The sequence below is a fragment of the Psammomys obesus genome, unplaced genomic scaffold, assembly GCF_907164565.1.
Source record: "Psammomys obesus unplaced genomic scaffold, mPsaObe1.curated_primary_1811, whole genome shotgun sequence".
NCBI lineage: Eukaryota > Metazoa > Chordata > Mammalia > Rodentia > Muridae > Psammomys > Psammomys obesus.
The window spans coordinates 15,891,464-15,906,254 of NW_026596057.1; positions in this window are offsets into that span (position 1 = coordinate 15,891,464).

Here is a 14,791-nt window from a genome sequence, read left to right on the forward strand (position 1 = left end):
GATATGAGACCATATACTAGAATCCATCTGGCTTTTCTAGTCTTCTGTAGTAGACATACCTTGGAGACTGCTGAGAAAGACCCCCACTCCCCTTCCTCCACCCTCCTCCACCTCTCCCTGACTACCACCACCAAACCGTCACCATCCTTAGGGTCTGTAGACAAGCCTGCAGAAGTGCACTCTGAGTTTGAGGGGCTTGTGGTAGTGTACCTGTGGCAGCAAAACTAAGCTTGAATGATGTTTCCCAGAATTCCCTCCCCCCCATGGCTCCAAGCAAAGGTTGGCTACAGATGGGAGAGTCTGAAGACAGGCGTAGACATAAACAACCCAAGCATATTGAAAGAGTGTGGTGCCAGGCACCACTGCCACCTAAGCATCTTCTTTCCTGACAAGTTGTTTGCAGGGGTGGTGAGCAGGTGGACCTGTAGCTCCCCAGAGTCTCCTGCAGTTTGCCTGCCGCCGAGCGATGAGCGATGATGCGGTGAGAGGCAGGCCCTGGGCTGCAGCTGATCTTGACAGGTTTCGGGTTGACAGGTCCTCGCCCCTTTCTTCCTTACTGCCACTCCGTTGGTCTGAAAGTACCTCAGGCCTGCCACAGAGCAGGGCAGCAACAACCTTCCCTCGGTTTCACCGCCAGCTTCCGCAAATATGCAAAGTCTGCCTTTTAGGAAGACATCTGCTTCCTATATCATCCTGTATTCCTCTGCTTTTATGATCTCTCGCTAGTATGAGAAATCAAGGCCTAGTTCCTAAGATGTGGATAACGTTGACAGGAGGGAGCCCAGCAAGCTGGAATTAGCCATTGATAGTAAACAGGAAATAGTTCACCAGCTTCATTTCTGTCTGATACTGGTTAATGGCCAGTGAACACGGGCATAGGTTGTAGAGGACAAGCGCAGGAAATAGAAAGCATGTGCATAGTGCGCAAATGGTCCTGGATTGATTGCACAGGACACATGGAACAGGAGTATCCTAGGGAGAACAGGAGTCCTTCGAGAAAAGGAATTCATCGCAGATCATGAACCACAGGAACATCGACCGATTTGTTAATTACTTATTAATAATTTGTTTAATTTTATTTTGTGTGCATTGGTGTTTTGCCTGAAAGTATGTCCATGTGAAGGTGTTGGATCCCCTGGAACTGTTATAGACAGTTCTCAGCTGCCACATGGGTGCTGGGAATTGAACCTGGGCCCTCTAGCAGAGCAGCCAGTGCCCATAACCGCTGAGCCATCTCTCAGACCAGCCTGACATCAGTCTTTCGCATAATCATTTATCTCCATGACACCAGCATGTGCAGAGCAGAGGCTAGCGCGTCTGTGTGCCAACAGTGCCCAGGTGGAGAGGAAGGGCACCACTCCTGAGCCCTCTCTCCTTAACTTCCGGTGGAGTCATATCCTGATAAACTTATCACAGTGAACCTAACCTACAGAAATCAGGCTGGGGAGACAGTTCAGCTGACCAGGTGCTTGCCGCACAGCACGAGAACCCGAGTTCAACCCCAAGAACCCATGAAAAGCCCATGCATGGGGGCATGTGCACTAAGACTCTGGGAGCACAGACAGGCAGATCCCTGGGGCTTGATATCCAGTCAACCTATCCTCAGGCCAGTCAAAGACCCTGCCTCAAACAAACAAGATGGAGGAGGTGTGGTGGCGCACGCCTTTAATCCCAGCGCTCAGGAATAGAGACGGGTGGATCTCTGTGAGTTCGAGGCCAGTCTGGTCTACAAAGTGAGTCCAGGACAGCCAAGGCTACACAGAGAAACCCCGTCTTGAAAACAAAACACAACAAGATGGATGGTGCCTAAGAAGCAGCTCTCACCACGGCCTTCACATGTACCTGTGCACATGTAGCCAAATGTGCAGCTCACACACACACACACACACACACACACACGTACATGCACACTCACACGCACACACCACAGAACATTCACAGCCACAAAGTGCACTGTAGGTATCCTTGTTTGAACTGGTGAGTTCAAGGATCTGTCAGTCTACCCAGTGTTGGAAAAACAAACAAACAAAAAAATCCTAAAGCAAGCCATTCTAAGACAGGGCCTCTAATCGGCTCTTTCTCAAGGTGGCTTAATGCCAGAAAACTGGAACATCGCCCTCTGCCCTTAAAGATGGCAGTAATTCAGATTGCTTCTGGCTGCTGAGAACTTGGGTAGGCTGGGGATATGCGTGTGAAGACAAATTGGGAAAATAAAGCTTCATTCTGCCTTCTAGATGAACCTGCCTTACTTGAATTTAAAGTTGTTTAGTGTGCAGTCACTGTAGGGAAATCAGGGAACATCACAAGTCACCCATAGGGTAACTCATTTTTTCAGCTCCTCTCCTGGTTACAGGGAATTGCTTTTTCTCAATAAACTTTTCTTGCTTTCCTTTCAAAAATAAAATAAAAATCACCTGTAATCATACAACCTGGTTGTGACCATCGTCACCAATGAGAAGATGAGGAAGTGGGCACAAGCTAGTGGAAAATGCATTCGTATTATTTGTCTGGAAGTCAGAATTTGGATTCTACTATTAGCTCTCTTGAATGTCTGACAGGGTCTTACTATGTAGCTCTGGCTAGCCTGGAACTCAATAGACCAGGTTGGCCTTTAACTCACAGAGATCTGCCTGCCTAGTGCATTCCAAGTGCTGAGATGGAAGAGAAGGAGGCGCAGGAGGAGGTGGAGGAAGCAGAAGACTGTAGTTAATTTTCTACAAAGTGGAAAAGTACGGTCTAGATGCTACTTTGTAGACATGGGAGTTATTTTCTCCCTTTTGGTGAATTACCAAAATGCCAAGCATGGTAGAGCTGAATGCTCAGCAGGAGGCCATTCAAAGGGAAAATCAGTTGTGGAGTTAACCAGGGGAGGTGACTCCCTGATTCTTTTCAGTTCTTGGATTCACCCTGGAAGAAGCACAGAACTCATTATTATTTAACTCCTGGCCAGAGCCTGTGGGGCTAGGGGAGCCCAGCCTTGCCTCAAACTCCAAATATAACCAAGAGTGGCTTTGAACTTCTGGTACCTCTGGCTCCCCCCGGGTTGGGATTGAAGGCATGCACCACCATGCCAGGTTTCTTTGGTGGCTGGAGAGCAAACCCTGTACTTCATAGATGGTCAGCAAGCGCTTTACCGACTGAGCTATGAGCCTACACCTTAAGGTTGCCTTTCCTCTGCCACGGCTGTGATAACATGGGCGCGTCATCGGACCTTACCCTGTCCTGCACTCATCTCTCCAGCTGTGCCTAGCAGCTGTGAGCTGAGGCAGCAGCCCTGACCTCACAGCAAGGAGAGGCTGGAACCAGCACGTAGGCAGGGCGCATTGCCCTTCCAAGCTCCCGTCTGGGGCGATCAAATCCCCCATTTTGGCTCAACATTGAAGGACACATTCTGCTTATCAGCACACAAGCATCCTGCTCTCTGGACTTCAAAGACAGGACTTGCCCATCCAACCCAGACCTGCCCACAGCAGCCGAAGGAAGCCGTGTGTGGTGAATGATTAGCAGAACGTCCAGACGGCCCCACAATGTGGGAACACAGAGTACCTGAAAACTTGCTCAGCTGGGGGAAATCCAGCGTAACCACAGGAAGCTGAGCAGGTCTAGCATCGCCTCGTTGCTCCACGCTTAGACTCAACCCCGACCCAACTCTTCTACCGAAGGGTTTCCACTTCCCGAGAGTCCTTCAAGTGGCTGGTGCTATTTGTACTGCACCATGAGATTCCACAGTAAGCAAGAGGGGACTCAGGAAGTCCTGACTGCCGGAATCCTGCTGTGTGTATGAGGGCAAGTAAAGGACTGGGTGATACAGTCCTTACCCTCAGAGCTTACTTTTTGGCACAATACAGTTGTATATGTGTGCATATTTAACACCATCTAGACACCACAGAATTCAAATACTTTAATATTTAACTTTCTAAACACCACATTAAGCAAACATAAACTCTAGAATTAGTGGGATGTTATAATTGTTTCATTTTATTTTATTTTTTCTGAGACAGGGTTTTTCTGTGTAGCTTTGGCTGTTTTGAACTTACTTTGTAGACCAGGCTGGCCTTAAACTCGCAGTGATCTGCCTGCCTTTGCCTCCTGAATGCTGGGATTAAAGGCATGTGCCACCACGCCAGGCCAAAAAATTATTTTTATTCAATATATTTTGATCATTTTCCCTCTCCCCCAGTTTCTCCCAGATCCTCCCCACCTACCCAAGTCCATGTTCTCTCTCTCTCTTTCTCTTTCTCTCTTGCTCTCTCTCTCCTCTCCTTTTGTCCCTCAAAACAAACAAACAAACAAACAAACAAACAATCAAGCAAAAATCTGAGAAACCCAACTTTCCCTTTGTCAGCAGTTATCAATTGCAAATAGCTTCTTGGTTAGGGGTGGGACTTCCACATCTAACTCCCCATCTGGCTTAAGCACGTGGAGCCCCTGTGTATGCTGCCACAGCCTCTGTCAGTTCATATGTGCATCCGTTGTTGGGTCTGGAAGATGCCGTTTCCTTGGAATTATCCATCACCTCCAGCTTTACAGTCTTCCAGTCTCCTCTTTGCATATACCCCTGAGCCTTGAGAGGAGGGACTGATGAAGACATCCAAAGTCTCTCACTCTCTGCTCATTGTTGAAAGAAGAATCTTTTCCGAGGAGCAATGAGCAATGCACTGATTTACGGGTAGAGCAATATCGCCATGTATATTTAACATGTATTTCATTCCACGACATTATTTTCAACAAGTAATTTATATACAAGTTAAGAACTGGTGAATACTAAGTTTCTGAAGTCTGGTAGTTGTATTTTATACCCATCACACATTTCAGGACAGGTTAGGTCACAGTATTCCAGTCACATGTGTTCCAACGTGACTGTGCTCACCTGTTAGAAAGCCATATGTATCCTTTTGATGTCTGGCAAAACTGGGGACCTGATCGATCATCCCATATAGCAGCCCAGAGAGGGATGTGCCCTACATAGATGCCAATTCCAGCCTCTAGCTGCTGTGAGGTCAGGGCTGCTGTCCATCTTCCTCCTCTGCCCACTGATGCTCAGCTCACAGCGGCGAGGCACAGCTCAGGAAGTGAGGGCGGGATGGGGGTAAGCTCTGACACCCCATTTCATGTGGACCATGGCTATGGAAGACTAGAAGCAATCTTTAAAGAGTGGTTGCCATAATGAGATGTACACATTTAGACAGAATAACATGTTAAGTGAAATGTGGGTTTTAAAATTTTAATTAACAAGGTAGGGTGTGGTGGTGCATGCTTTCAATCCAGCCCTAAGGAGGCAGAGGTGGGCAGACCTGAGTTCAAGGCCAGCCTGGTCTACACTGCAAGTTTCAGGACAACCAGGGCTACACAGAGAGACCCTGTCTCTGAAAAAACAAACAAAGAACTAAGAAACAAAACTCTCACATTTTTTGTTAACAGACCTGGGGGCGTAGCTCAACTGGCTTGTTTGTCTAGCACGCTTGAAGGCTAACCTTATCCGTGCATGGAGTTCGGTCCTTACCATCTCATAATCTGGGCAGGGCGGTGCATGCCTCTAAACCCAGCACTGCAGAAATGGAAGCAAGAGGATCCCAGGTTTAAGGCCATCCTCTGCTACACAGCCAGGCCTAGGCCAGCATGGGCTACATAAGACCCGCCTCCCCAAACAGCAAGGCTTTAGTAAAAGGAACAGTTCATCGGAAAGGTAGAAGTTTGGTTAGAAATGGCATCCTGAGAACTGAACTAAACTTAATAGATGTGGGATTCTAGTATGTTCTCAAAAAAAAAAAAAAAAAAAAAAGAAAAAGAAAAATCAATGTTAATTTAACCCTTTTCTGTTTAGGGGTGCATCATTATTATTATTTAAAAAAAAAATTGGTTGCAATCCAGCATGCTACAGGGAAGTACACACCAGGATAAAGAAGACAAAAAGAAGCAGGCTTGAGAGGGTCACAGGAGGGCAGAGTCCTTAGAAATCTGCAAAAGGTCTGAGGCAGCCCTTCTGTTCACCACCTGAGCTTTTATTTCAAGGGAGGCTTACTAAGCTGTGAGATTTGTCACTACCAAACCAAGGCTCACAAGACGTGGGATTCAGCGTTCTAACTTCCTGCTTCAAATGTATCTATAGCTTTGATTTTTTTTCCTCCAACACACCAGCTCAAAACTCTTCTTTGTGAGCCTGCGAGTCATTGCGTAACCATGACTTAGGCTGTTTGGCCACCTCTATCATTGATCTCAAGTACCTTCCAACTACTGCATTTCAACAGCTGCAAATTGCTTTTACTTCTTGAAACTAGAAGATCAAACTCCCTCTCCCCCTGGTACAGCTGCTTCTTTCCCTGTGCCTTCATTATCCCTAAACATAGCAGGGTACACTCCCTTAACATTAGGAATTAATCTTTGTTCCTTTTGTTTAGATTTAATTTTGCCATATTTAGAATCTTGGGGGAAATAAAAAGGCTTGAATGTAATTTTTTTTTTTTTTTTTTTTTTTTTTTGAGACAGGATCTCTCTATTACCTAGATCTGGCTGTCCTGGAACTCAATATGTAAACCAGGCTATCCTCAAACTCACAAAGACCCACATGCTTCTGCTTCCCAAGTGCTGGGATTAAAGGACTGTGCCACCATACCCAGCTAGCCTCAAACTTGTGATTCTCCTGTCTCAGGTCCCTGAACATTGAGGTTACTGGCAAGTACCACTATGCCTGGCTTTCTCTTTTTATGGAATTTTTCAATTGCTTGAAAGCAAAAATAAAAAAAAAAAATAAAAAATAAATTAAAAAAATCTTTAAATCACTGAATAAGTAGTAAATAGGTATTCCATAACTTTTATCAGCCTCTCAGTTCCCAAACTGAAACATGCTCTTCTAAAAAGTACTCAGTCATGGATGGTGTTAGGAAGACTATCAATGATACAGTCCCAACATAGCCTACTCGGGTTGCCATGGCAACACTCTGGAATTCTTTTCTATCAGGTTTGGCACATCTTTTAACCGGTTAAATCTAGTCCTTCCTAAACTGCCAATATGTAGACTTTGTTACTGACCTAAACTGCCAGTCCTGATCCGTGCCTGCCTATCCCAGCAGCACTTCAGAGGCCAGAGACCTTTCCAGGAGTCTTAATTCTTCAGCTTGGGAACCCTAAACTTGAAATACAGCCCTCTGTGTGCCTAAGAGTCTCAGTCCCTCCAGTGGGGTGGCATCATGGCTGGGAAGCAAATGCATAGGCATGGACTGAGTCTCCCGATCTCCCAGTGACAATGTTTGAGCCACCCAGAGAATCTCTCACTAATTCAGAGACAACCGATTAGTGACGACTTAGAAGAGTGATGCCCCAGAGCATGGGGACTGTAGATCAGTTGGTAAAGTGCTTGCATGAGGCTGGTTTGATAACCAGAACCAGACAAACCTGGTGTGATGACGTATCCCTCCAGTCCCAGCTCTTGGAGGGGCAGAGGTGGGAGAACCGAAACTCAGGATCACCCTGAAACTGCTGTTTCAGGTAGGAGCACAGAAGGGAATACATGGGAACCCAAATGGTAGTTTGGAGAACATTTAATAAATACTTCTCACATAGCTAGGAAGGGAGTAATAAAGACAAAGGGTAAATGAGTGGTATATAGATCTGTTACTGTCTCTAGGCCCCATGGAACATAGGACACAGGATGGGAGAAATTCCTGATAGGTGTGAGGATGATGTAACAGATTGAGTGGTGGCTTCCAAACAGATAAGTCCTAAAATCCGAATATTGTACATGTGTCTTTTTCTTTAAAGCTCCCTTTCAGGTCTACTTAAGAGTCTCAGGATGGGATCATCCTGGCTTTCATGTAAGTCCTGAGTCCAATGATAGGTGTCCTCAAAAAAAAAAATACAGAGGTAGATATAAGGCACAAAGTCATGTAGACAACAATACAAGGTAGAGATAAAGGCAGACACTAGATTATGTGTCGATAAGCCAGGGTGTCAAATTGGCAGCAGTCAGCAGAAAACAGGACAATGTGCTGGTTTCTGCTGAATCTACCTTGGAGTCTCCGCCTTGATTTCAGACTTCTACCATTCAGGGCTGCCAGAGCTTGCTGCCTGGTTTTTATTGGTTGTGTTTTGTTTTGTTTTGTTTTCCCCACCAGCATTGTGGCAACACTGTGGTATCCTGTGAAAACATCACAGGTTAGGTATCATGGTGGCATGACAAGGTATAACAGACTGAGAACCCCCATTCTTAGTCTCCTCCTTACTTCTAGGCTCCTTGGGTGGGGGGCTCATTTCTGTCTAGGACCCGCCATAGGCTAGAGGATCAGGTAGCTCAGTGATGGCTGGAGTCAGTCAGCCTCCGGGAAGAAAGGACAGGATGAAAAAGAATGGAAGGTGGCCCCGCACAACAAGAGGAGCCCAATTCTTCCGTATGGAGAGTAGCCAGCCAGAAGCCCTGCGCTGTTTGGAGCAGGTTGGCTTTTTCATGATTTCTCAGTTCTCCAACTAAAGAGTTTTTTTTTTTTTTCCTCCCTCTAAGTGCCCAGGAATAAGTGCTAAATCATGTAGTCACGTTAGTCATAGGTTGTAATTCAATTATGTCATTATTTAAATAGAGGCAGAGTTTGCTATAGGACATGGTGAGTCAAGTCACCACAAACATCAAAATTAACACACACACAGTCTCTTCCTAAAGTCTCAACCTTTCTGGACAGGTGTATGGCTTGGAGGTAAAATATTCCCTCTGTGCTAAGGCTTGGTGGTGGCCAGTGACGCTGTTTTAGGAATTGGAGACTTTGGAAAGTACAATGCTCACTGAAGGCACAGTATCCTTGCCCTTTGGAGGGTATCTTGTCCTGGGCTGCTGCTTTCTGCCGCTCTCTGACTGCCATAGGGAAACAGCTGTACTCTGCTCTCTATGATTTTACATTCGGCTTCACAATGGCTCAGAAACAAGGGGGCGGGGGCAGATGCTCATGAACTAAAACCGTTAGCCCCACATAAATCTTCCTTCCTTTAAACTGTTTCTCCTCTGATATTTGTCACAGAGGTGAAAAGTGTGATTGTGTGCCAGATTGTGTGAAAATTGGTGCCAGAAGTGGGGTCTTTTCTGTGACTGCCTTCCCATGTGAAAAGAGGCATTTGAAGTTGTTTGTAAAAAGGGATTTGGAAAAATTTGAAAATAAAGGCTAAACAAATCTTAGAGTGCATTTAGTTCAGCTTAGTGGATAATTCTAAATGGGAGCTTAGAAGACAAGAATGCAGATAGGAATACAAATCACTCATGGATTATATACAGGAATGAGGATTCTACTATAGGTTGAACTAGGGATCATGTATGCTATACTGTGGCAGGAAACTTGGCTTTTTTTATTTATTTTTTTGTATGTGCTCCATACCTTGCAGAAGGTCAGATTTATTTGCTTTCTGAGAATGGGTCTCATGTTGCCCTGGCTGCCCTTGACCTCACAACAGAGCTAAGACAGGGATTAAAAGTGTGTGCCACCATACCTAGCTTTTCTTCTTTTAAGTCTAGAATACTGGTGAATACATATTATTCAAACTTTCCTGTGGAAACTGCTTTAGTAACCATTCTGCTGTGTTCTGTTAGAGGCTTTGGTGTGCATGTGTATTTCTGGAGTAGATATATTAGGGCTATCAGCTACAGACAGCAAGACTCTATCCTGGCTACTTTAAGAGGAAAGGGGTTTATTAACATAGACTAGTTAGCAGCATCATTGTGAGAGCTGGATAAAGGTTCCAAGGTTAGATTTGAAAGTCCAGTGTCTAGCATCTTCACTATTGAATGGACTTAAGCTGATTTCTCTGCTGGCCCCATGGACCACTTTGCATTTTGACAAGTTGTTAAGAAAGAACCTCCAGAGGCTGCAATTTTGCCCTTTCTGTGTGTCAGAACCGAAGTCCCATTCAGATTCTATTTCCTCATATTGCTTACTTCTAGGGTAAGTCTTGAGTAGATTATAGAAACAGACTGATCATGGACCTTTATGCTAGCTAAGATTCATTTTATTTCATTAAAAATAAAATTCTACCAGTGTGTTCCTTTCCATTGGTCTGCCCAGATACCTGACAGAACACCTTGACGGAGGAGAACCTTCTTTTGGCTTACGCTATCAGAAGGTACAGTACATGGCTGCTCGGCCCTCATGCACACGAACAGAACGTCATGGTGGTGGGAATAGTCAGGGGAAGAAGACCATTTCACCTCCTGATGGACAGAAAGCAGAAGGTCAGACAGGGACCAAAGGCCTGGCTATCACCTTCAGCAGCAGTTCTCTCCTTTCTCCATCAGGGTTCCACCTCAAAAATTCACAACTCCCGAAATTGAGTCATTTAAACACACAAGCAGATAAAGCACCGTCAAACCATAACAACCCGGAAAGCGGGCCTGACAGTGCGGAGCTCACCAAGCAATGGGATTGTTTGCTCAAAAGACAGTTGCAGCTAACATTTGGGCACGCTGCCACACTGACTTTAAAAAACGTGGCCCAGTTTCCATTGCTGTCTACCCTGTGTGGTTTCCTCTCCCCACATCTTCTCCCATGCTAAGTGTGACTTCTTTAGTATTTTCACAATGTGATGGGAAGGTTGATTAGAATCTGTTTTCTCCAAAATGAGTTAGCTTAAAATTATTATTCTTAGCCAGTCCTGGTGATACAGGCCTGTAATATCAGTCGCTCTGGAGGCTGAGGCAAGACACTCACAAGTTAAGACATGCCCTATTGGAAGAGTGTAAGGCCAATCCAGGCAACTTAGTGAGACCCTAAGTGGGGGCAGGGGGAGATTAAAAAGTACTGAGCACTAGGGTAGGCTAAGGAGAGATGGCTTAGTGGCTGAGAACTTGTTCAGCTCTTACAGAAAATCCCCTCTCGGCACTATGGGCATCTGCACTCATGCGTACATAGCCCCATACAGATAGACACCCACACACATTCCTGAAAGAACCTGCAGGGGAAAAGTGACAGAAAGAGCTGGGGGTGCACGTCAGTGATGGAGCGCTTGCCTAACCTAACCTGCACAAAGTCCAGGGCTGATCTTCCCCATCACCACAGCAAACAGAAGGGCCTCAGAAGATCACTGTTCTTGTGACAGGTCTACTATTTTTTTTTCTTTTTCTTTTTCTTTTCTTTTTTTTTTTTTTTTGTTTTTTGTTTTTCTAGACACAGTTTGTGTAGCCCTGGCTGTCCTGGAACTTGCTCTGTAGATCAGGCTGGCCTTGAACTCATGGAAATACACCTGCCTTTGCACCCAAGTTCTGGGATTAAAGGTGTGTACCACCACCGCCGACTTCTTTTCATTTTCCTAGGTTACCTTTCTTTTTGTTGATATTTGAACATGTCTATGTCTTCAGAAAATTATTTTTTGCCCTCTGTGTTTGGTGAAAGCATTTCCTCACAGTGCCCCTCTTACCTTTTTGTTTCTGTTTTGCTTTGAGACAGGGTCTCACTAAATATAGCACGGGTTGCCCTCAATCTCACCATGTGATCCAGGCTGTCCTCAAACTTACTTGAAAGTTTTCTGCCCTCTTTCCCAAGTGTGGTAATTACAGACAGGTGCTACCAAACCCAGCTCTGACCATAGCAAACTTATGTAAAATTTTTTATCTTTTTGTGATTATTAGTATTGTACAGTGTATATACATTTATCAAAACTCATCCAATTTATTTTTTAATGTATTTATTCTCTGATAGTGTTACACGCATGTATGTAATTTTTTTTATTATTATTATAATTGAACATCCTGATTCCTTCTTATCCCCCTCCAACTTTCAGTGTACTTTTTGGTAACCCACCGAGTGTAATTTAGGTTACATCCATGTTCATCAGCATGGGGTTATTTATTGGATCATGAGGAGTTTACCAGTAGCTACATCCCCAGAGAAAAAATGGTTTCCACTCCACCAGAAGCCATTAACTAGCAATAGCTCCTCAGTGATGAATGAGCCTGTGTCTACGTTCCTTCTCCATCCATTCTGGGATGTTGAAGGGCTCCATCTTAGTCGGGTCTTCTGCTGGTAACCACAGCTGCTACGAGCTCATGAGAAAATGTGTAATCTTTCTTGTTGCCCAGGAAAACTTATCACGTCTTCTATCATAAAGACTTTCCGGAACATATTTAAGCCTCGTTGCTCATTCCTAAATTTTGGATGCACCTTGTATTGACTTCGTGCATTTTTGTGAGACAGGCACTGAGGCAGGGCCAGAAAAATTGTGGGGACATTAGGAGAGAGAGGAACCATTCAGCCTGGAGTCTGACTAAAGCCTCTTGCCAGCTGACAAGCAATAATTCCAGAACAATGCATAACACTTGCATACATAAAGTTAACATTCCTTTCAGATATTGATATTTTATGTTAGGATAGCAATAACACAGGCCTAATCCTATTAATACATGACCTTGGATAGAGCCTTACTCTTCTTCCCAGACGTACCTGGCAATCTCACACAAAACAGCTTTGTGTACTGCAGACATCCTAACTTCCTGAGTTCCTGCTGTTCAGACTTTTACATCCATTGTAATCCTGTCAGGTACCCCTGACAGGAAACCACCAGAGATAATAGAGCAACTACAGACCCCACCCAAATCCTATATATGACTATTAGAAAAACACTGAGGAGTCCAAACCCTCACTTGGGTCGGTCTTATACTGGGAGAATCATCTTTGGGAAGGCCATGTTCATGCTCTTCAGTGTGGCTTGCTTTCTTCTGAGGTTTTGTTTTGTTTTGTTTTTTTTTTTTCTTCCTAACTCTTGTCCTTAAGCCTATATTAAAACATCTTTAATAAGATCTCTGGCTCTGCTCCTCAAATTCATTCCAGCACGAATCATGACTTGGTCTGGGTTGAGACCTCTGACCTCTTGGGTATTTCCCAGGCTGCTGAGGGAAGCAGTAAGGGGACATTGCACATTCTTGAGGATAGTGGTTCTCAACCTTCCTGATGCTGCAACCCTTTCATACAGTTCCTCATGTTGTTCTGACCCCAACTATAAAAGTATTCTCATTGCTACCTCATAACTATAACTTTGCTCCTACTGTTATGACTGATAGTGTAAACACCTGTGTTTTCTGATGGTCTTAGGTAACCCCTATGAAAAGGGTATTTATACCCCTAGTGGGGTCATAACCCACAGATGGAGAACCAGTGCTTTAGGAGGTTCTGGAATAATTGCACCATCCAACTTCTGCAAATTAGATGCCTTTGCCACCTGCTTTCTTCCCATTTCGTTCTGTAAATCAGTCACAGCTCCATTCTGAGCAAAGGGGCCACTGAGGCCAGACGACTGAAGGGCTGGAATTATATCTCTGTCCCAGCCCTGGCCATAAGTTGTTGTGCAAATCCACCTGTTTGAGTCTTTGATTTTTCATACGGAAAATGAACACTTCTTGAAAGTCAAACTGGTATGCCTTGAAGGGGTGTGGTAAATGATGGCAGAGTGAAAACACCCTAGGCAAACCATTTTACACGCGAACGACGAAGCAAATGGACCTAGTAATTACGTGATTTCTGCTTTATGTTAAGAGCGCTCACAGAGCAGTCAGTCAGACATCACACTTAGAAGGGACAGTAAACTTTATTAAGCATCAACTATACAGAAAATATGTTTTTTTAACTATTTTTTTAGTTGGCATAGAAAATAATGGTCACAGTAAAACGTTTTCATACAGAAATGTCATTGTGCTTTGCTCATATTTACCCCTTACCAACCTCCCCATCCCTCCTCCTACCTCTCTTTTGTTCCTTCTTCAGCCCAAATAGTTCCCCTAGCAGGTTATGTCATACTATTCTGGGTCATGGAAAGAAAATTAGGTAGCAAGAAGCTACAATATATCATTTACTGGTAAGGGGCCACGGTTTAGGTGGTAAGACAAAACCTTCCCAAGAGAAAGAATATGAGATAGAAAGCAAGGAAGACTGTCTCTGCAACATGGGTTCAGTGACAGTGGACATAGGAGAGTTGGCTCAGGGGTCCAGATCCCAGTATGAGAATTTTGTGGAAGGGATCATTTGATAAGAACAGTATGGGGGAAGATGCCACTGGTATAGAACAGAATAGCTGTGGTAAAAATGTAACTAGCAACAGGTTTGGTTGTTTGGAAAAGACTCACATTGTAAGATATAGTTCTGGTGGAGCTGGTAGTAAAAGTATCGCTAAGCATTTTGCTTTGGCCTGATTAGGGGTCAGGAATAAGACGTATGTTGGGAGTTCATGACAATTTGGCTCATGGAAACTTTTAAAAAAAAAATGAGATATGAAAGTATTCATTATATATTTATATCTGAAACAATGCTAATCCACCCACATTAAATAATTCACGGTGAAATTCTTATAATTCCATTCAAATGGAGTAACGAATTGTATTATGTGTTAGGCTGTTCCCACACAGAACCCCCACTTTAGGTGGCCAACAGGAACACCCACTACCGTCATCTCTGTTTGTGAGAGGTCTTTATTCCTTTGCTGGCTTAGTGGTGGCATCCATGCTGAAACTCGACCCTCTCTTCAGAGGCTTCCTGCCGTTATCTTTCCACTATGGGCAGCTCCTGTTACCTGCTCACCTCAGCCTCCTCAGGCCTTTGTCCTCTCACAATTCTCCTGACCAGAATAATCGAGGCTATGTCACCTTTCCAGGTTATTCTTTTATCTCCTCAACAGTTAGAGGGTCAATGACAGGCATAATAGTTGGGACTAATTACCATCCTCCAGAGCCATTACCTTCACCAAGGAACGAAGGGTAGGTACATGACAAGTGCCCAAGGGAGCCCACAGGAGGGAGACGGGGTGGTGAGTAGGCCTAGGTACTCTAGGCCTTGTC